Source organism: Canis lupus, chromosome 1, assembly GCF_011100685.1.
Source record: "Canis lupus familiaris isolate Mischka breed German Shepherd chromosome 1, alternate assembly UU_Cfam_GSD_1.0, whole genome shotgun sequence".
Lineage (NCBI taxonomy): Eukaryota > Metazoa > Chordata > Mammalia > Carnivora > Canidae > Canis > Canis lupus.
In genome coordinates, this window is record NC_049222.1 from 2,427,656 (window position 1) to 2,451,183 (window position 23,528).

At 45.9% G+C, this 23,528-nt stretch overlaps 2 long non-coding RNA genes across 3 annotated transcripts; one reads left to right on the forward strand and one right to left on the reverse strand.

Annotated features, from left to right (window-relative positions):
• Positions 1 to 401: 401 nt before the first annotated feature.
• Positions 402 to 4,438, reverse strand: LOC111090563. Its single transcript, XR_005352989.1, has 3 exons — positions 4,190 to 4,438; positions 3,572 to 3,679; positions 402 to 2,522 (listed from the first exon to the last, which is right to left on the reverse strand). It is a non-coding gene; the product is annotated as an uncharacterized LOC111090563 (long non-coding RNA).
• Positions 4,439 to 4,577: 139 nt separating this feature from the next.
• LOC119870625 lies at positions 4,578 to 21,928 on the forward strand. 2 transcript variants are annotated; one of them, XR_005352991.1, is made up of 3 exons: positions 4,578 to 4,795; positions 18,365 to 20,509; positions 21,457 to 21,928. It is a non-coding gene; the product is annotated as an uncharacterized LOC119870625 (long non-coding RNA). The 2 variants fall into 2 exon arrangements; XR_005352990.1 differs by having other exon boundaries at positions 18,365 to 18,566; positions 20,321 to 21,928.
• Positions 21,929 to 23,528: the final 1,600 nt, after the last annotated feature.

Below are 23,528 nucleotides of genomic sequence, written 5' to 3' on the forward strand. Positions count from 1 at the left end.
AGAAAGGACAAATACTCACCATTTGCTTCAATGTGGATGGAACCAGAGGGTATTATGTTCAGTGAAGTAAGTCAGTCAGAGAAGGACAAACATTTTATGGTCTCATTCATACGGGGAATAAAAAAATAGTGAAAGGGATTATAGGGGAAAGGAGAGAAAATGAGTGGGAAATATCAGAGAGGGTGACAGGACATGAGAGACTCCTAATTCTGGGAAACCAACAAGGGGCCGTGGAAGGGGAGGTGGGCGGGGGGATGGGGTGACTGGATGACAGGCACTGAGGGGGGCACTTGACAGGATGAGCACTGAGAGTTATACTACATGCCGGCAAATCAAACTTCAATTAAAAAAAATATACAAAAAAAAATCATACACACACAAAAAGAATGTTCTATTTTTTCATGTCTAATAAGCCACTAATCTCTAAAAAGTGCAGTAATTTCTAAAGTAAATTTCCAGTTCTCTCTTTGGTGCATTGACCCCCCCCCTCAACATTTGCATTAATCCTGTGCCCGTTTAATGTGACAGATTTTAATTAAGCTTAATCTGATGAGAATAAGTCCTGCGTCATCTGCCGCTTGCCCTCATGTGTGGTCTCCAGGAAACATCTTCTGGCCTCTCCCCTGCACCTTGACCTCTGCCTCCTGTCTCTCAAAGGCTGTGTGTAAAGTGGACATTGGATAAATTGTCAGGCAGAGTAGCCAGCTGTCTGCTGATGGTTTTCTTCTGACCTTCAGGGTAGTATGGCCTTCTCTTTTTGGCAGAAAAGATTGGTTGAGTATTGCTTGCTTTCCATTTGCTGATAACTGAACGGAGTGCTCCCCTCAGGCCCAGGGCTCCCAGATGCCCAGGTGAACGGCAGTGCCCGGCCTCACCTTCCTGCAGGAAGGCACCCAGCACCTCTGATTCTACCACTGGTGGTCTGTTGACTTCAGATGCTCCCCAATCAAACCCACAACCCCGACTATCCTTTATGGCAACTCCTTTGGGCAGAGAAGGGATAGTCTCTGATTCCCCCTCTCTGGCTCTTGGCCACTTTGGAGTGTGAACTCTGTTCATGAAAAGTCAAACCCCCAGAACGAATACCCTCACTGCTCAGCTGCAGAGCGTTGTTTAAAAGGATCACAATTCCCAACAGTCAGAGAATACCCAGGCATCATGTGCCTGCCGCCTCCTTTTCATTTCTGGGGGCTGCAGTTTTCCATGAGACTCTTTGTTTTCTTGTTGCGAGCAGGTTATCACACATTAGGAGGTCACAACAACGTGCATTAGTGGGCGCCCGTCCAGTAGGGCCCACGGCCAGCTGGGCTCTCCGAGCAGCGCCGTGTGCAGCTGGGGCTCCCTCCCGAACCCATTCCTGCTGCCGCAGGACCTCGTTCTTTATGGTTGTAGGGCGACGTCCGTCCCCCTTGGCTCGCCCCCACGCCCCTTGCCACGCCGCACCTCCAAGTTCAGGGCCAGGTGCCTGAATCCTTCTGATGCTTTGCAACCCTGGCTTCGCCTTCTGTGAGCAGCCAGAGGAACCTCGTCCTAAGCGGCTCCCGAATACAGGTCAAGCGCGCCCAGAAAACCTCCTCGTGTTACACTGCTGGGCCTTACAACAGAAGTGGGTGACGGGAGTGCGTCCCTCACACCCCCAGCCCCAGGCGCAGGGTGCAGGGTTCGCTCGCAGGGGCAGGCGCCGGGCTGGGGCTGCCGAGGCGGTGGGATCGCGGGCGCGGCGGGAGCGGAGTCCTGGCAGCTGTTGGCTGACTCGGCAGGTGGTTATCACGGGCTCGCTGGTCTGTGCGCATCTTCACAAAGACAGAAGAGCTGCCCTGGGTGTGCGCGCAGGCTGTCCAAGACATTCATATCTCTTCAACTTCTTATTTTAGGGTAACAGCCGATTCACTCGCAGTTGCAGGAAATACCAGACGGCGTTGTGGGAAAACAAACGCTTAAGTCCTTGCTCTTTCTGTTTGGCAGCCGGCTCGCTCCGTATTGACCCGGGGCAAGGAGCTCCAGGCCTGCGTGAACAGCGTGGGGCAAGGGGGAGGGGGGGCGGGGGGAGGCGAATATAGAGGAGGATGCCTCCCAAGTAAGAGCCTGGTAGGCTGCATCGGGGCTGCCTGCCAAACGTCCGTATAAACTATAAGCTCCAGCGATGCCTGGGTGGCTCAGCGGTTGAGCATCGCCCTTCCACCCGGGTTCTGGGATCAAGTCTCACATCCAGCTCCCTGCAGGGAGCCTGCTTCTTCCTCTGCTGGTGTCTCTGCCTCTTTCTCTGTGTCTCTCATGAATAAACAAATAAAATCTTATAAATAAATAAATAAAACTGTAAGCTCCAGGCCTATGTTAGACTATAAAGTTCAGTGGAACTTGTGTGCTGTTTTCATTGATTGCATTGATTTCGGCTGAGTACAACCAGGGCTGGCTGTTCAGGGAGGAGCGAGGAGAGCTCTGTAGGTTAGAAGAACATGCTTCACATCAGGACACCATCCAAGCCACTGTCACAGAGCACGCAGTTCCAAGCTCCAATTATCCTGAGAAAAGAGTATGAGATCGTGTTTCTCATTTTAAGAATGGTACAAATTAGATTTAGTGATTTACTTTGTGAGTTTATCTGAGAAGAACACTGGATAAATCTTCTGATACTTATTCCAGTGTTTATTTTTCCATTGTACCCACGAATCTGCCAAAAGATTTTATTGTCCCATAACATTCTGAAAGTAAAGAATTGTCTTTTCTGTGGAAAATTAGAATAATGACTAGATACGGTTTTTTTGAAGGGAAAAGAAACAAATATAGCATTCTTTGTGATAAAAAGACAGCTACAAGAAAGATAGCTAATTAAATATAAACACTCAGGTTTATGAGTCTTATGAGAGCTGAGATCCTTTGTCTATCTTTCACTGTGGAATCTCCACTGCTTGATGCAGCACAGTGCCTGGTGGACAAGTGCATAATAACACGTGTCTATAGGGTGAAGTGTAAAAGAAACAAAAATATTTGAGAACACATTATAACTATATACTAAACATCTAATTAAAACACCAAAGAAGTTCATAGAATTCTCTCCATAAGATACTCAAATAGTTAACCATATTATAGTCACCATTACGCTGAGTTTCATTCTGTTCTCTAATTAAGATGAATAAAACTCAACATAGAAAGTGCATTAAAAATAATAAAATAATAAAAAAAATGTAAAAAGTGCATTAAGAATCTTGTCCTTTTCAAATCTAACATATTAAGGGAAGAGCTTATTCTTTATATATATATATATATATATATATATATATATATTTGATTAATCTTTTGGACACAAAGTTTAATAAATATTTAATTATTAATCATCTTAATGTGTGGACTTCCAGCCATAGAATTCTGACCTCCCATTTGGATTGTGTCTCATTCTGAAAGCACATCGAGTAATGGTCTTGCTGCTCTGGTCAGGTCAGGTCATCTCACAATGGATATTGATCATCATCAGCATATCTAGTGAAGAGGTGGACTCGCTTTAGGCCATTCATTTGGGGCTTATAGAAACGACCTTCACATAAACGTGGGAGATTGGCAGTCGACTACTTACAATTGCTATTCTTCAGAAGAATTCAGTGATGTCCCTCTATCAGTTTCCATGGAAACAGCCATCCAATTATTTTTCACCAGGATGTCCATGTCCTTTTTCCATCACACACTAAAGGTAAAAATCTCAATAAGATTCATTGTTTTCATAACGGGAATGTATGCCTTGCATGAAAATTAAAAACAAACAAACAAACAAACCCTTCCCTGCGAAGTCCAATAAACTATTTCTTCAGCTTTGCCACATTTTTCTAGTGCTTAGACAGATACCCTCGTACATGCGGCAAATGGCAGATGTAAGAGAGGTCTCAAGGTAGAGAAAAACTGGGGCTGAAACAATTAAAACACAGATTACTTGGGATTGATTTTCTTACCAAGAATCCTCCCACCCACAGAAAGTTTCTCCTTTCACCACTGGTTATAAGCTGCTAATCTATTTCCAACTGTTACAACTCTGTCCCACACAAAATAAACATCATGCAAACAAGCATGTCACATACTTGTTCATTTTATTTAGTTGATACAATATCCCCCAGCCCAGTTATAATATACTCTTGAAAATAACTGGACTGGTCCAAAGAAAGAAATCCCCCTGGGCTGAGCACGGTAAGCACTGACTTACTTATATTTCTCAAGCTGTGTTCCGTGGTCATATAGCACAAGGCACAGAGACAAGGGCCTTTGCCTGGAGAGCCAATTCTCTCTGGGGACCTTGGGAGACTGAGGGGCAATAAGCAAGCAAACCGCACAGTAGGACAAGTTGATGCATGAACAGCGTGACTTCAGTTGTGCTTAGATACTGCGGAGAATACAACAAGGGCCATGGGTGTATTATTTTATATTGTGTGGTTGATGCCTTCCATTCTGGGGAGAGATGTCAGGAAGAAGGAGGTCTGACACAGGCAGTGAGACAGCCAGAGGGAGTCTACCTTGAGTCACAAAGGTGGGAAGGGACCGCCTCACAATGCAAGAACTGGACATGTTTCAATCATTTGGATTTTATCCTAGGAGTGGCAAGGCGCCTGGGTCTCTGGGGATTTCTGAGCAGACAGAGGATGGGTTTTCCTGCAGAAGGCATCTGGTTGCTGGGTGGAAATGTGATTGCAAGAGATGTGGGCAAAGGCAGAGTCACTGCAGCCTGGACGTGTGGTGATGGGAGCTTGAACCAGGGTCGGAGGACAAGGAGATGGAGTCACGTCGATGGTTTTAATACACTCTGGCAGCAAAGGTTGGTAGAAATTGCTGGTGGGTTAAACGGGGTGGGTTGAGGGGAAGGGAGGAACAGAGGGTTCCTGGCCTCTCCATGAATATTGGGGAGGTAGGAAAAGCACTTGCTGGTGCCCTGGTAACTTCCCCTCGAGGATGCGGGCCCATCCCAGTGCCCATCCAATCACCCAACTACTGGGAGGAATGGACACAGCAGACAAGGGATGCTTCTGTGACCGATTCCTTCTCAAATCCGACCCCTGTATTTCTGGTGTTTGCAGAACAGAACAAACCTTCTCCCATCCCCCTGAGGTTGGAGGTGAAGCACCTGATAACATAAGCACACACACTGACTGGGTTGGGGGAGAAGCCACTCACTGTGTCAGGGAAAGTGACTGAAAACCAATCCTTCTTGTACAGAATGCTCCCACAAAGAACGTTACACTAAATGGTTTTGGGGGGAAACTAAGGGGAACATTTTATAGGTGAACTTCCAAGAACCTTGTGGCCACTCCGAAGAGTGACCATGGGTGTTTCACCAACGGCAGAAGCAGAACAAATGCATAAGCAGCCCAACCGCTCCACTTTTTGTTTATTCATATCCTTTGGAAAAGTATGGCAGTATTTAAGAGGGCTGAGTGTCAGTTGTTTTTGAAAGTTGCATTATTTTCCATGAGATTACGGAGCATGTCAAATGAATGCGTTGCAGACACAGCATGTTGGGGTTCTGCTTGGTTGGCATCCCTCTGCACAGTCACCCCGTGGGGAGCCCTGTCACCCCATTCCCAGGAGGAATCTGAGGCTCACACTCAGATTCACAGTGTGAATTCAATAATTCAAGTCACAGTGGCTCCAGTATCTCTAATTTCCTTGGCTCAGCGATTTTATTTTATTTATTTTATTGTGGTTTTTATATTGGAGTGCAATTTGCCAACATATAGCATAACACCCAGTGTTCATCCTGTCAAGTGCCCCCCTCAGTGCCCGTCATCCAGTCACCCCAGCCCCCTACCCACCTCCCCTTCCACTACCCCTTCTTGGTTTCCCAGAGTAGGTGTCACTCATGTTATGTCACCCTCTCTCTGATATTATCCACTCATTTTCTCCCCTTTCCCCTTTAATCCCTTTCACTATTTTTTATATTCCCCAAATGAATGACACCATATAATGTTTGTCCTTCTCCGACTGACTTACTTCACTGAACATAATACCCTTCAGTTCCATCCATGTTGTAGCAAATGGTGGGTATGTGTCCTTTCTAATGGCTGAGTAATATTCCACTGTATACATAGACCACATCTTCTTTATCCATTCATCTTTCGATGGACACCGAGGCTCCTTCCACAGTTTGGCTATTGTGGACATGGCTGCTATAAACATCGGGGTGCAGATGTCTCAGCCTTTCACTGCATATGCATCTTTGGGGTAAATCCCCAGTACTGCAATTGCTGGGTCATAGGGCAGATCTATTTTTAACTCTTTGAGGAACCTCCACACAGTTTTCCAGAGTGGCTGCACCAGTTCACATTCCCACCAACAGTGCAAGAGGGTTCCCCTTTCTCCACATCCTCTCCGTCATTTGTGGTTTCCTGCCTTGTTAATTTTCCCCATTCTCACTGGTGTGAGGTGGTATCTCATTGTGGTTTTGATTTGTATTTTCCTGATGGCCAGTGATGCGGAGCAACAGGTGCTTGGCCATGTCTATGCCTTCTTTGGTGAAATTTCTGTTCATGTTTTTGGCCCATTTCAAGATTGGATTATTTGTTTCTTTGCTGTTGAGTTTAATAAGTTCTTTATAGATCTTGGATATGAGCCCTTTATCTGATAGGTCATTTGCAAATATCTTCTCCCATTCTGTAGGTTGTCTTTTAGTTTTGTTGACTGTTTCTTTTGCTGTGCAGAAGCTTTTTATCTTGATGAAGTCCCAAGAGTTCATTTTTGCTTTTGTTTCCCTTGCCTTCATAGATGTATCTTGCAAGAAGTTGCTGTGGCCAAATTCAAAACAGGTGTTGCCTGTGTTTTCCTCTAGGATTTTGGTGGATTCTTGTCTCACATGTAGATCTTTCATCCATTTTGAGTTTATCTTTGTGTATGGTGTAAGAGAATGGTCTAGTTTCATTCTTCTGCACGTGGCTGTCCAATTTTCCCAGCACCATTTATTGAAGGGACTGTCTTTTTTCCAGTGGATAGTCTTTCCTGCTTTGTCGAATATTAGTTGACCACAGAGTTGAGGGCCCATTTCTGTGCTCTCTATTCTGTTCCATTGATCTATGTGTCTGTTTTTGTGCCAGTACCACACTGTCTTGATGACCACAGCTTTGTAGTACACCTTGAAATCTGGCATTGTGATGTCCCTGGCTCTGGTTTTCTTTTTCAATATTCCCCTGGCTATTCAGGGTATTTTCTGATTCCACACAACTCTTAAGATGATTTGTTCCAACTCTCTGAAGAAAGTCCATGGTATTTTGATAGGGATTGCATTGGATGTGTACATTGTCCCGGGTAGCATTGACATTTTCACAATATTAATTCTTCCAATCCATGAGCATGGATTCCATTTTTCCATCTATTTGTGTCTTCCTCAATTGCTTTCAGAAGTGTTCTGTAGTTTTTAGGGTTTAGATCCTTTACCTCTTTGGTTAGGTTTATTCCTAGGTCTCTTATGCTTTTGGGTGCAGTTATAAATGGGATTGACTCTAATTTCTCTTTCTTCAGTCTCATTGTTAGTGTATAGACATGCCACTGATTTCTGGGCATTGATTTTGTATCCTGCCACACTGCCAAATTGCTGTATGAGTTCTAGCAATCTTGGGGTAGACTCTTTTGGGTTTTCTACGTACAGTATCATGTCATCTGTGAAGAGGGAGAGTTTGACTTCTTATTTGCCAATTTAAATGCCTTTTATTTCTTTTTGTTGTCTGATTACTGAGGCAATCAGTACTTCTAGTACTATGTTGAATAGCAGTGGTAGGAGTGGACATCCGGTCCTGTTCCTGATCTTAGGGCAAAGGCTCCCAGTGTTTCCCTATTGACAATGATATTTGCTGTGGGCTTTTCATAGATGTCTTTTAAAATGCTGAGGAATGTTCCCTCTTTCCCTATACTCTGAAGAGTTTTGATCAGGAATAGATGCTATATTTTGTCAAATGCTTTCTCTGCATCTATTGAGAGGATCATATGGTTCTTGTTTTTTCTCTTGTTGATATGATCTATCACGTTGATTGTTTTACGAGTGTTGAACCAACCTTGCAACCCAGGGATAAATCCCACTTGGTCATGGTGAATACTCTTCCTAATGTATTGTTGGATCCTATTGGATAGTATCTTGTTGAGTATTTTTGCATCTGTGTTCATCAGGGATATTGGTCTATAGTTCTCCTTTTTGGGGGGGTCTTTGTGTGGTTTTGGAATTAAGGTGATGCTGGCCTCATAGAATGAGTTTGGAAGTATTCTGTCCCTTTCTATCTTTTGGAACAGCTTTAGTAGAATAGGTATTTTTTTTCTTTAAACGTTTGATAGAATTCCCTTGGGAAGCCATCTGGCCCTAGACTTTTGTGTTTGGGAGGCTTTTGGTGACTGCTTCAATGTCCTCCCTGGGTATTGGTCTGTTCAGGTTTTCTATTTCTTCCTGTTCCAGTTTTGGTAGTTTGTGGTTTTCAAGAAATGCACCCATTTCTTCTAGAGTGCCTAATTTACTGGTGTATAGCTGCTCATAATATATTTTTAAAATAATATGTATTTCCTTGGTATTGGTTGTGATCTCTCCTTTTTCATTCGTGATTTTATTAATTTGAATCTTTTCTCTTTTATTTTTCATAAGGCTGACTAATGACTTATCTATCTTATTAATTCTTTCAAAGAACCAACTCCTGGTTTTGTTGATCTGTTCCACAGTTCTTCTGGTCTCTATTTCATTGAGTTCTGCTTGAATCTTTATAAACTCTCTTCTTCTGCTGGGTGTAGGTATTATTTGCTGTTCTTTCCCCAGTTCTTTTAGGTGCGAGGTTAGCTTGTGTATTTTTTTTTCCCAATTTTTGGATGGATGCTTGTATTGCGATGTATTTCCCCCTTAGGACTGCTTTGGCTGTTTCCCAGAGATTTTCAATGGTTGTGTCTTCAGTTTCACGAGTTTTGATAAATCTTTTTAATTCTTCTCTAATTCCCTTGTTTGACCCCTTCATCTTTCAGCAGGATGCTCTTTAACCTCTACGTGTTTGAGTTTCTTCCAAATTTCTTCTCGTGATTGAGTTCAAGTTTCAAAGCATTATGGTCTGAAAATATGACGGGGACAATCCCAGTCTTTTGGTATCAGTTGAGACCTGATTTGTGACCCAGTATGTGGTCTGTTCTGGAGAAAGTTCCATGTGCACTTGAGAAGAATGTGTATTCAGTTACGTTCAGATGCAAAGTTCTGTATATATCTGTGAAATCCACCTGGTCAGTCTATCATTTAAAACTCTTGTTTCTTTGGAGATGTTGTGCTTAGAAGATCTGTCATTTGCAGAAAGGGCCGTGTTGAAGTCTCTTACTATTAGTGTATTATTATCTAAGTATGTCTTTACTTTGGTTATTAATTGATTGATATACTTGGCGGCTCTCACATTGTGGGCATAAATATTCATTATTGCTAACTTCTCTTGTTGGATAGGCCCTTTAAGTATGATATAGTGTCCTCTTCATCTCTTACTACAGTCTTTGGGATAAAATTTAATTTATCTGATATGAGGATGGCTACCCCAACTTTCTTTTGAAGGACCATTTGAATGGTAAATGGTTCTCCAACCTTTTATTTTCAGGCTGGAGGTGTCCTTAGGTCTCAAATGAGTCTCTTGTAGACAGCAAATAGATGGGTCTTGCTTTTTATCCAGTCTGAAACCCTGCATCTTTTGATGGGATAATTTACCCCTTTCACATTCAGAGTTACTTTTGAAAGATATGAATTTAGTGTCTTCGTAATACCTATTCAGTTCCTGTTATTGTGGATTAATTCTTTGGGCTTCTTTCTTTTACAGAGTCCCTCTTAATATTTCTTGCAGAATTGGTTTGGTGGTCACATATTCGTTCAGTTTCTGCTGATCTTGGAAGCTCTTTATCTCTCCTTCTATTCTGAATGAAAGCCTTGCTGGTAAAGTATTCTTAGCTGCATGTTCTTCTCATTTAGTGCCTGAATATATCCTGCCATTCCTTTCTGGCCTGCCAGGTCTCTGTGGAGAGGTCTGCTTTTAATCTAATATTTCTCCCCATATAATTTAGGGATCTCTTGTTTCTTGCTGCTTTAAGGATTTTCTCTTTATCTTGGGACTTTGCAAGTTTCACTATTAAATGTTGAGGTGTTGGATGATTTTATTGATTTTTTTGGGGGGGGGACTCTCTATCTCCTGGATCTGAATCCCTCTTCCTTCCCCAAATTAGGGAAGTTCTCAGCTATTATTTGTTTAAATATGCTTTCTGGCCCTCTGGCCCTTTTGGCTCTCTCTGGAACCCCAATTATACATAGATTTTTTTCCTTCTGAGGCTATCATTTATTTCCCTTAACCTTTCTTCATGATCTTCTAATTGTTTTCTCTTTTTCCTCAGCTTCCTTCCTTGCCATCAATTTATCTTCTATGTCATTCACTCGTTCTTCTACCTCATGAATCATCACTGTTAGGACCTCCCGTTTGGATTGCATCTCATGTAATTTTTAATTTCAGCCTGATTAGATCTAAATTCTGCAGTCATGAAGTCTCTTGATTCCTTTATGCTTTTTTCCAGAGCCACCAGTAGCTCTATAATAGTGCTTCTGAATTGGCTTTCTGACTCGAATTGTAATCCAGATTCTGTAACTCAGTGGCAGAGAATACTGTTTCTAATTCTTTCTTTTGTGGTGAGTTCTTCTTTCTAGTCATTTTGCTCAGTACACAGTGGCTGTATGAGCGGGCTGAGTCAAGAATATCAACCACGACCTAAGTAAATTTCACCCTAGATGATTCCGCTGAGGTCAGAGACCAGAAATTGAAAACAAAGAGCAGAATGAAATAAAGCAAAAGAGCCACTAAAGTGAAAAACAAATTTTAAAACAAAGTAGTAAAAAGTAAAAGACCAAGAATCCCAAAGAAGAAGAGGAAAAAAAAAAGAAAAAGGAAAAAAAAATTAGAAGAAAAAAGGAGGGGAGACTGGGAGATGGTGGTGGTGAGGAAGTTGTAGTGGAGGCAGCATGTAGTCTACCTGAGTGGTTCTAGAGAGTCATTGTCTCGGTTCTGAATATATTAAGTTATGTATGTTAGAAGATGCTCAGTCCCAAATTTATATAAACCAGAAATACTTGTAGAAGGCCCCAACATTGACCACCAAAACAGAAATGAGATAAAAAAAGGGGGGCAGAATGAGTTTGAGGAATCTCACAGAATGAACCAGTACGGTATGCCACTTGGTTTTGGATGCATACTGGTCATGTCATAGAAGGTATTAACTTCTGCCATTGTAGAACAAAATGAGGCAGAGAAAAAAACCATACACAAAACCAAAAAAAATTATATTTTGTGTATCTTCCAGAATTAAGTTGAGTATCTTGAAGAGAATCTAGAATAGGAAAATATATCTAGGACCTGTAATTTTAGAAATATGAAAGTCAAAAGGAAGAATCTTAAAAATGAAGAGGTGGTAAAATATTGTAGTTAAGGTGGGAAAAGAGAAAAAAATGGAAATTTACAGTCTGATATAAAAATGAGTTATACTGGAAAAAGGAAGAAAAAAAAAAAGGAAGAGTACCCTCTGGCTCTATATACTGTAAATCCCTCGACTTCCCCTTGATCTTTCCAGCGCTGCTCGGTGGAGAACTTGCTCTCCCCCTGTCCTTACAGCTGGTCTTCTGGGGGAGGGGCTGCTGTGCTGACTCTCAGGTGTGTGCACCTGGAGGAGATGCCCCGTCCCCCTCCCCCCAGGTTCGAGGCTCAGTGGGAGCTGTTTACCCCGTGAGGCCTCTGTGCCCTAGGGCCCCGCCCCTCCCAGGCACAGGTGACACCAGGAGGAACAATGACACTGGCGGTGGCCAGCTCTCCAGCCCTGGAGTCAGGTGCTGCAGTAACCACCACAGCTCCCAGTCCACAGGGGCCTGGATGCTCTGGGGGTGAGGGGCGCTGCTCTGCACAGCTTGGGAGCCCTGGTGGCAGGAGCTCCTAGCAGTCCTGTGCCCTCCCTGCCTCCTTCTGTCCCGTGGGGAGCACAGGATCCTGGGCTGTGTCCCCGGCGCCCTGGGATCCAGGGCCTGTGCCACTGGGATCACGCTCTAGGCCAGGTCCCCCAAAGGCAGCAGGTCCCCCGCGGAGTCCCCCCTGACCCTCGGCTTCTCCCCAAGGCCCCGCCGGGTGCTCCAGCCCTTTATGGCTGGGCCCGCGGTGTGGGGCGCTCTCCCCCGTGCGCCCCCCTCTGTGAGTGACCCCGGGAGACTGGAGGCCCCACCGCCCCTCCTGAGATTCGGCTGGATTTTCCTGCTAAGCACCTTCCTGTCCGGAAGAATCCATTGTGGATTTTTGAAAGTTCCTGCTTCTCCGGGGCTGGGCTTTCCTGTCCAGAGGCTTTTGTTGTGGCCTTAGTCCGGCTCCTCATGGGGACCCCCCCCACTTGATTCTTTTTTATTTTTTTCTGTCTTCCTACCTTGTTATAAGAAGAAACCCGGGGAAGCCCCGGTGGCCCAGCGGTTTAGTGCCGCCTTCAGCCCAGGGCATGATCCTAGAGTCCTGGGATCCAGTTCCCCGTCAGGCTCCCTGCATGGAGCCTACTTCTCCCTCTGCCTCTCTCTCTGTGTGTCTCTCATGAATAAATAAACAAATAATACTTTTTTAAAAAGGAAGCAAAAACCCTTCTCTCTATAACATTCCAGCCGTTCTCTCTTTAAATCTCAGGTAGAATTCGTAGGCTTTCAGGATGGTTTGAAAGTTATCTAGGTAAGTTGGTGGTGACAGGTGAGTTGGAGACCCCTACTCTTTTACCATCTTGCCCTAGCCTATTGGTTCAGCAATTTTAAATCAAAGCTCTTCTTGCTTCTTGCGTTTTTTGGCCGGCTTAGGGAGGTGGGGCGGGCGGGGTAGTAGAGTACGGACGACTGCCGTCTGGCCTTCCTTCCTTCCTTGCCTTCTTCCGTTTCTTCTTCTTTCTTTCTTTCTTTCTTTCTTTCTTCTTTCTTTCTTCTTTCTTTCTTTCTTTCTCTTTCTTTTTTCTTCTTTCTTCTTTCTTTTTTTCCTTCCTAGTATCATTTTTAATTACCTGGTGAAATGGAAGAACACTTTTAAGTGAGAAAAAGACAAGCAAGGTGCTCTAAGACCTATTGGTTTTTACCATTGGCTGTCCATTCTCAAGGAACCATGACAGCCTGGTCCCCAAGCAAGACAAGAAGGCAGTTTCTGCAAACTCTCACTGAAAACGGCAGGATCTGTGGCAGGAGAAAGTCGGGGTGAGGGGCTGGAAGCTCGACAGAGATCCCAGTGGCACGCCGGTCAGCGCAGGCTTGAACTAGAGGGCCACACCTCCTTCCTCATCACTCCGGGGAGCACCTGCTCCTCATGGACTTCATGCTTGCAAGAGCTAAAACTCTCACCCAGGTTGTGTTTTCCTCATTGATCTGTGGCCTTAATGGAGAATGTCTTTGCTGCTTCCACTAGTTTTCTATGGCCGCTGGCTGCTGTCATAGATCAGTATAAATGGGGGAGCTTACCCACCACAAGTGTATTCTCTCTCAGCCTGGAGGACAGAAGTTCACAGTCAGACCCGAGTCCCCCGTGAGGGCTCCAGGGGAGAACCTCCTGCTCCAGCATTTCCAGCTTCTGGTGTCTCAGAAATCCTCAGTGTCTCTTGAAGCTCTGCCTCCAAGGATGCATGACTTCTTCCTGTGTCCATGACTCTGGTCCTGGACTCCCTGTGACACTGGTCACTGTGTCAGGGCCTGCCATGCTCCACCATGACCTAGTCTCAACTTGATTACACCTGCAAATGTCGTGGGTCCAAAGAAGGTCATATTCCCAGGGCCTGGGGTGGACACACACACACACACACCCATCTGGGAGCACAGTTACCAACTGGTTTATTTCTGTCTGCTGTCAAAGTTTCTCCAAGTAGCTTAACAGAGTGCAAAGTACTGGTTTTTGAAGCCACTAACCAGGTGATGATTCCATAAAACAGAGGAGCTTACAACTTATCAACCAAACTTTTGAGAAAAAAAAAGTGCTCCTTAAAATCACAAATATACAAAATATGCAAACTAGGGCCACCCTAGACAAACGGGGTGTATCGTCATCTCAGCCCAGAAAAAGTGTCTTCAGAGTTGCAGATTTTTTTCCTAAGGTCATCTTATACTGCTAAAGTGTTTGCTTTCTTTGTGAGGAGAGGACGATTGACCTCAGGCCTGGATAAATGTTCACATACTGGTAAAAATCACATGGGAACTCTTGGGGTTACCTGTTGCTATGTGATGAACCTCTACAGACATGGTGAAGCAAAATGATGTCCTTCATGGTGACCTGTTATGGTTCTGGCTGTGACCTGGGCTCAGACAGTGGCCTTCCTCCCCCCAGCCAATGGTCCATATAGATGCCCTAAGGTGTCTGAATTCGGGGTCAAGCCCAGGCTTCCTCACTCATGGGCTGAGCTACCTGGGGAGACTCAAACAGCTGGGGCCAGGCAGCAGGGGACCTTGAGTTCCCTCTCTCCCAATCTCCCCATCTGTCTCTGTTTCCTCTCCCTCCCCTCCCCCTCTCTCCCCTCTTCATATTCTGCTCCCCCAGCCACCTCACAGAAGAGGTAATAAGCAAAGAACACAGAATCCCTGACTAGATCCACATGAAATCACAGTGAGATTTCTTGTTCCACAGCAGTGAGCACTTTTTCAAGTTTAATAATATAGAGCATTGGCCATGGTGTAAGGCTACCATCTGTTATCACCCTTGTTGGCAGGACTTCCGTATAACAATAAAAATATCTGGAGAACGAGTAGAATGGTTACTATATGAGTTGGGATAGGCTCTCTGCTATAAAAATAATTCCCCAAATCTCAACGGAATCCCAATGGCCAACACCAGCTCCAGTGGACCTGGTGGGAAGAAGAGTCATCCTTCCCCACACAGCCATTTGGGGGCCACTTTCCTGGGGCACTTCACTGAGCACTAGGCCAGTTGAGTCCTCCAGAAGGTCAGGAAGGACCAGGTGCAGGGCACCCCGGAGAGTGGGGAGGGGAGGCCCAGAACTCAGTTTCAGACCCGTCCACACACAGGGCCATTGCCTAGGCCACACACATTAAAATGTGCCTGTCACTCTTCCATGCATCCACCCACGCCACAAGCATTTATTTAATGCCTACTGTATGCTAAGCACTCTTCTAACATATGGATTAATAATGGAAGGAGATGAAATGAACACAGAGCCAAAGCACACCAAGAAGAAAGGCAACTTGCAAAAGAGAATAGATCATATTGTTCTTTTTTAGTAATTATCTCAAATATGTACACATATGGAAATTATGAAATAATTAATTTGTACAAATTATTTAAATTATTAAAGTACAAATTATTATTAGTGTTTCTATCTAATGAGCATGATTCTGGCTTCTTACATGCTTTATGCTTCACATTTCTTGTCGTTAGGTTGTTTTTTTAAGAGAACAAGCAAATTTTCCATTGGTGATAAATTAATGTTGACAGAAAAAAATGAGTGTGGGAAAGAGAGAGCCAAGGATGAGGGCAGAGCAGCGGGACAGAAATATCTTCCTGGAGCAGGAGAGGAGCAGGAGCAGGAAAGGAGCAGGAGAGGAGCAGGAGCAGAAAAGGAGCAGGAGAGGAGCATAGAAGAGCAGGATCAGGATCAGGAGGAGCATGAAAGGAGAAGGAGAAGGAGCAAGAGCAGGGGAGAAGCAAGATCAAGAGAGGTACAGGAGAGGACCAGGAGCAGGGAAGGAGCAGGAGCAGGAGCCCAAGAGGAGCAGGAGCAGGAGCCAAGCAGGAACAGAGGAAGAGCAGGAGAGGAGCAGCAACAGGAGAGGAGCAGGAGTAGGAGAGGAGTAGGAGCAGGAGAGGAGCAAGCACAGGAGAGGAAAAGGAGCAGGACAGGAGGAGGAGTGAAGCATGAATAGGCAAGGAGCAGTTGCATGAACAAGAGAGGAGCAGGAGCAGGAATAGTGCATGAGCTGGAGCAAGAGAAGGATCAGGAGCAGGAGAGAAGCAAAAAAGAAGCAAGAACAGGAGAGGAGCAGAAGAAGAGCACGAGAATAGCAAGAGCAAGAGCAGGAGCAGGAGACGAGCAGGAGCAGAAGAAGGAGAGGAGCAAGGGAAGGAGAGAAGGGGCAGGAGTGGAGCAGGAACAGGAGAGAGCAGGAGCAAGATCAGGAGAGGAGCAAGAGCAGGAGTGGAGTAGGAGCAGGGACAGGAGAGGTTCAGGAGTGGAGCATGAGCAGGCAATGAGCAGTTGCATGAACAAGTGAGGAGGAGGAGCAAGAGTAGTGCATGAGCCAGAGCAGGAGAGGAGCAGGAGCAGGTGAGGAGTAGGAGCAGGAGTGGAGCAAGAGTAGGAGAGGAGCAGGAGCAGAAAAGTTACAGGGGAGGAGCATGAGAGGAACAGGAGTAGGAGAGGAGCAGGAGCAGGAGACAAGAAGGAGCATGAGCAGGCAAGGATTAGTTGAATGAAGAAGAAAGGAGCAGAAGCAGGCTTAGTGCATGAGCCAGAGAGGAGCAGGAGAATGAGCAGGAGCAGGAAAGGAGTAGGGGAGGTGCAGGAGGGGAGTAGTACCAGGAGCTGGAGCTGGAGAGGAGCAGGAGTAGGTGAGGAGCAGAAGCAGGAGCAGGAGTGGAGCAGGAGCAGAAAAAAAGCAGGAGCAGGAAATGTGCAGGAGAGGACCATGAAAGGAGCAGGAGGAGGAGAGGAGCAGGAGGAGGAGCAAGAGCAGGAGAGGAGCAAGAGCAGAAGAGCTGGAGAACACCAAGAGCAGGAGAGGAGAAGGAGCAGGAGAAGAAACAGGACAGAAGCGGGAGAGGAGCAGGAGTGGGAGAGGTGCAGGAGCCGAAGCAGGAGCAGGTGCAGGAGAAGTGCAGGTGCAGGAACAGGAGAGAAGCAGGAGAGGAGAAGGAGAGGAACAGGAGAAGGAGAGGAGCAGGGGTAGGAGAGTAGCAGGAGGGGAGCAGGAGCATGAGAGAAGGAAGAGCAGGAGCACGAGAGGAGCAGGAGAGGACCAGTTGTGGAGGAAGAGATGAACAAGAGAAGGAGAGGAGCAGGAGCTGGAGAGGAGCAGGAGAGGAGCAAGAACAGGAGAGGAACAGGAGCAGGAGAGTTGCAGGAGAGGAGCACGAGAGGCATGGGAGCAGGAGAAGGAACAGGAGCAGGGGAGGTGCAGGAGGGGAGTAAGAGCAGGAGTCACAGAGGAGCAGGAGCAGGAGCAGGAAAGGAGCAGAAGCAGGAGAAGAGCAGGAGCAGGAGAGGAGCTGTAGCAGGAGATGAGTAGGAGCAGAATAAGAGAAGGGGCAGGAGAGGAGCAGGACCAGGAGAGGAGCAGGAGCAGGAGCAGAGGCAGGAGCAGGAGAGAAGCAGGCGCAGGAGTAGTGCATGAGCTGGAGCAGAAGCACAGAGAGCAGGAACAGTTGAAGAGTAGGAGGGAAGCAGGAGCAGGAGCAGGAGCAGGATATTTGGAGCAGCAGGAGAGGAGCAGGATCAAGAGAGGAGCAAGAGCAGGAGCAGGAGCTGGAGCAGGAGGAGGAGGAGGAGAGGAGCAGGAGCCGGAGAGGAGCACAAGAGGAGAGGAACAGGAGAGGAGCAGGAGCAGGAGAGGAGCAGGAGCAGGAGAGAAGCAGGAACAGGAGAGGAGCAGGAGGGGAGAAGGATCGGAAGCTGGAGAGGAGTTGGATAAGGAGCAAGAGAGGAGCAGGAGAAGGAGCAGGAGCAGAGGAGGAGCAGGAGGAGAGCAGGAGCAGAAAGAGGAGCAGGAAATGAGCAGGACCAGAACCAGGAGCAGGATGGAACAGGACGGGACAGGTCAAGACAGGGTGCGACAGGGCAGGTTGCAGGCAGCTAGTGACTCAGGGGAGTCCCTCTCCGCACAACTCCTCGAAACCATGACCCCTGAATCAACTGGGGCATGAGAACTGTGGAGACTTGGCCCGTTATATGCGATGTTTTCTTGCTTCTAAAAATTCCTGTAATGTTTTCATTAATGGGTTCCCTCCTGATATCTACAGAGAGGGGATGAGGCCACTCGGGGCATGATTTTCCCTGTCATTCAATGTCCCCTTCATGGAGCAGGACGGACCCCCCTGGTCTGGTCCCAGCTCGCCCACACCACTTTCGGACTCCAGACGTGCCCTCCTGACATCGTCCTTCTGCGTTTACATTAGACACCTGTATAACTTCTTTGACCTTGCAGTTGTTTCTACATCTTCTGTGTGTCCTTTGTAAACTGCATTTGTCGAAAAACCCTCCGTAGTTTGGGCTGATAGCTTCTGAGTCAGATGCTTCTTTACATGAGGCTGAGTGGGTTTCAAGCAAAGGTCCGCACAGAGAGGATCTGTCATCCCCACATGCCTTGGTCCTGGTGAGCGGTCCTCACTGATGGTGACATTTCCTCTCTGCTGTTTCCCAGAACAAAAGCCTGAGAACTGCCTTTTCAACCACATGTCCTCTGTCTCCGAGGGAGGCAGTGGGGAATATCGGCCACCTGAAGTGGAGTCCAGAAGCCACAGAAGATGCCTGAAGCACCTGCTAGGGCCACACACTGTGTTGGGTGCAGGAGATCCACACTGAAGAGAGGCCCTCCTGGCCCTGTGGAGCTCTGTGTGTACAAGGTGAGGCAGACGAGGAAACTGGCACTGACGGTGTGAGTCGTGCTCCCCGACGTGGCCGCAGCCCCGAGACCCGGTCACCACATCCCTGATACGATCTCCAGCGCTGGCTGGCTGCACGTGCAAATGCGCCTTCAGCCTCAGCTGATCGCACAGTTATCACGTCCCGTAGGACCGCTGTGCCCTCTCCCACCCCACCTGGTGGGCCCCACCCATCCGCTCGCTCCTGTGTCTTGGTGACCGGGGGCAGCCCCAGCAGCTGCACACCTGCACACCTGCACGGAGGTTTCATCGCTGATGTTCTGCAGAAGCAGAGAAAGGAAGCCTGTCCTGTAACATTATCTTTCCCGCAGGGAATGAGGGGTTATTTTCACCCTTTTCCTTCCCCAAGGGAAACCTTGATTCTCTCTGCATACTCGTCTTCCTCTTACGTAGGCTGGCGAGGCTGGGGTATCTCTCTTCCCGTTTCTGCTGGAAGATGCTATGGATGCATGGCCTTTTATTATGGCTCGGGAGCCCACCCCACTTTCGTGGAGCACGGGGATGATTCTTTCAGGCTTTCCAAGAACAAGCCACCCCCCACCCCCGACCCTCCGCAAAGCCGTCTTGCCTTGGCCACACCGTGCGTGGACGTCTGCAGTGTCTCACTCTGAGCGACACATTGGGCTGGAGCCCGGGGCAGAATCACTGTTCAGAAGGATTTTCAGGCAGACGACTCCCTTTTTCACTTGTGGGGACAAATTGTTTATTTATGGCCTTTTCCTTCAGAGATTAGATAGCCTAGGTTTGGGGGAGTTTCCCGTAAGTTGCAGTGCCTGCCCTGCCCCAGAACAGTCCTCGCCACCTGCACAGCACCCACTGGCCTTCAAAGACCCTACAGCATTACAACGATGTCATCAAACAGAAAGACTGAGGAGCTCATAAAACCGCTCGTGCTGCCCTTATCTGCAGCATTTGTGAGGAGGACACATCACTCCTTCGTTTCTGGATTCATATTTGTGTCTCTGATTCTAATTAATCCAGCTTAAGAAGACTGCCTGATTTTAGCTAAAAATAAAGGTTTACCATGATTTAAGCTTTTTTGAAATTTTTAAAGTTCTATAAGCAAAACATAGATTGCCTTGGGGTAAATCACAATAAGTAACAAAAAATTGCCTCCACCTAGACAGGTATGAGAAAAGGTAATATTTGAGATCTTAGAAAGTCAGATTAGTCATTCCTTCAGAATCATCCCGAAGCACAGCAATCCTAGATTCCACACTTGTGATGCGATTTCTTTCCCAGTAAGTGGCTCATGATGGCCCCAAATATCAAATAAATAAATAAAATAAAAATAAAGAAAGGAAATGTCTATGTTTGCCCAAGGATTTGGCAATATCCAAAGGGTAAAACTCCGTGTTGTAAAGGAGCAAAATCATAATCTTTATCAGCAAAGCTACTCTTGTTATCTCTTTCATGCTGGGAGACTGACTAGCCTTCTGTACCATCAGCTTTTCCTACAAATTCCTTTTCATGCTGCAATGTGTTTGCATGAGCAAATTACTTCCAAATTCTTATAAAACTTCACATTTATAAGTGTCTCCACTTCCCTCTGAGAGGCAGAGTCCTGTGGTAGCTCAGGCCTGAATCGCAGGGTGAAGACACAGCCCCAAGTGTCTTCACTTCTCAGTCGTCCCATAGGCCCAGGGAGGACCCTCTGCCAGAGTAGAAGCCCAGCATTCTTGGGACCCACAGCTATTTGTCATCTTCCTCTACAGACAGCATGTCCACTCATCACGAGAACATCCCTGAAGAGTGTTTCATGAGTTAATGAATTGCCTCCACTGAATTGCTGGCCACGGAAACCCATATACAAGTGAGACTGAATCGACAGCCTCAGAAGTGAGCACAGCTCCCTGCAGGAGGATTTTTGTTGCCAACAATGGAAGACATTCTTTCGACCCCAGGTAGGTCAGGTAGGGACAAAGGGAGACCTGTAAGGTTTCATACAAACCTCTAAGCATCCTCTGGAGCCCATGACACCTATCCACTCCCCTGTGACAGGCAGCCAGAGGACACTGAGAGCACCCAGGGTACCAGGGCCATGGGAAGGCCAAGCGTCAATGTCAGTGACAAAGGAGCCACGGCCAAAATGTTAAGAAAAATGTTTTCAACACACTTCATTAGAATAGAATACTGCATACTCATTATTTACATTATATAAAATTAGTTTGTTTTTTTTTAATAAGAAGAACAATTTTATTTCAAAATATTTGTATCCCGTTGGCTTCCCGCATGGCACGTATCTTCACTGGTCTTCTCTCTGTGTGAAAGTGAGCTGTGTCCCCCACAGCTGGGGTGCGGCTCCAGGTGGGCAACGCCGTGTCTGTCCTGTTCCCTGGGTGGCCAGTGTGAGGATTCTGGGCGTGGGAACACGGACAGGATGATTCCCAGAATGAGCATATCTTCATTTCGAATTTCTGAAAGTGTAGCAATTCCAGATGTAAGACAATGATTATTCTTTGCTAAATAAAATGAAACCATGGCTGTTAATATTTATTTAAAACACTGATTTCTATTAATATCATTTAGAATTTTACAACGAGAAAGGGACTTATTTGCATAGCTTTTACTGAAAGCAAAGAGGCCATTACAATTATTTACAATCATCATCTAGACTCACAAATGAGTAGTATTTCCCTTTACGATATTAGACGTTAATTAGATTTCATTTAGCTTCATTCCTTTTCTACTTCATTAATAAAACTCGAACATTTCTCATCTCCACCAGTAGGGCCTCCCCTCAACCCACACAATTCTGTGCACTTGGATGGTGTCCACTCTTCCTTGCATCTCCACACACACATGGTCCTGGGAAATGCCCATCACTGCTCACTGCTCATGCCTCCTTCAGCTTATCCACGTGGATGTTTCCTGAGCACGATCTCATCCCCGCCGGCTGCTCAGAGCATGTGCCCCAATGCTGCATGTACCCCCACCCTGCACCCCACCCTGGTCTCTTGGAAGGCCTGAGTTGGCCAGCAGCGCACAAGTTATGATTTAGTTTGAACAACGGTTTTATTTCTTCATCTCTGGAGGCTTCGTGGTCTGACTTCCAACTTTTGGCTCCACTTTTAAAGAACATTTTAGAATATGTTACCACTTTAATACAAGACATACGGTTATTATTTCAAGAATCGGCCTTGGCGTCCAAATCTTTCTGCAGTAAGTCTTGCACAGACCCTGGAATCAGTAAGAAGAGATCTTTTGGGGACACCTGGGTGGCTCAGTGGTTGAGCATCTGCCTTCAGCTCAGAGCATGATCCCGGGGTCCTGGGATAGAGTCCTGCATTGGGCTCCCTGCAAGAAGCCTTCTCCTCCCTCTGCCTGTGTCTCTCTACCTCTCTCTCTGTGTCTCTCATGAATAAATAAATAAAAATCTTTAAAAAAAAAGAAATGATCTTTCTGGTTTGATGCATAATATTTCATTTTTATCTCATGAAATGTATTCAAGCCTTTCCTAAAAGTCGATTTACATACGAAATGACATTTTATTTACTTTTGCCTTCGTTGGAGGAAATACAAATACTTAATATCAACTAGAAGGAAATTCTTTACATTTAATCTCATTTAAAATATTATCAAAATTTTCTAATGATTAGGTAGTAAGATGCCCATACAATTTTTTTACAGTGACCTTGAAAACTCAGGACTGGAGGGGCGCCTGAGGGACTCAGTCGGGTAAGCGCCCGACTCTTGATTTCAGCCCAGGTCTTGATCTCAGAGTGGTGAGATGGAGCCCCACTTCGCTGGGCTCTGAGCTCAGCAAGGGGTGCCCTGGAGATTCACCTCCTGCCTCTCCCTCAGCCCCTCACTCCCCTGCTTACTATCTCGCTCTCTCACCAATAAATAAATCTCTAAAAAGAAAGAAAGAAAGAAAGAAAACCCAGGACTAGAAATTCTATTAAAGAGTGTCATTTATTTGTATGATTTTTGCTTTATGAAACTGTACAAGAAGAACATAGGAACTCAGGAAGTGAAACACATGCCGCTTTCTGAGCGCTACCACCCTTGTGCAGAAGCAGCCAGGGGCCCGCTGCAGGGTGGCCGCTGCTGCTCCAGGGTGTCAGCGTGCCTCCGACAGCATGTGGGAGTCTGCTGTCTTTTTTAATTTTGTTTTGAGAAGTTTGGGTACTTGGAACATTTTAGCATTAATGTAGGTACATTTAGTGGTTTTTTCTTTTATATTTTGCCCTTGGAAGTGTCCTCAGCAATCTTCTTAAATTTCCTCTGCAGCTCCTACCAATAATTAAATATCCTCCTGTTTTTCTCCTGGTAATTTTGTGACTTTAATGTTTACATTGACATCTTTAATTCAAATAATATTTTAAATCATTACTTGGAAAGAAATGGAAATTAATACATCGTTTTTAACATTTATTCATTTATTTTTGTGTTCATGATTGTCCACTTGTTCAAACCCCACCTATAGAATAATCCATCTATTTGACACCATTTGGATATACTGCACAGACTATGTTACGTTCTTACATACTTGAGCTTGATTTAAACCGTCTCTTCTGATCCATCGATCTGTTTCAATTGCTGTGATTTTGCAGTGAACTTTGGTAGCATCAAGAACCATGATCTCCTGTCATTTCTTTTTATTTTTAGAATTTTCTCAGCCAAACTGGCTCCTGTATTCTTACAAATGAGCTTTAGAATCACCATGTCAAGTTTTTTAAAAAGGATTTTCCCAAAAAATGTCTCAAAAAACAATTTCGAGTTTGTGAAAGGCCCTTTCCGACCGAGGAGAGAGCTCTGCCAGGGCTGGTGGCCAGCACGGAGAAGGATGTGGGTGGGAGCTGCCCACCATGTGACCCACTGTTGGTGGGTGTGGGACGGAAGCTCAGGTTGCACACTGGCTCACTGGGGGTGGATCTGGGAAGTGCAGGCCTGTGCCCGGAGATCCCTCTGCCAGCCTCT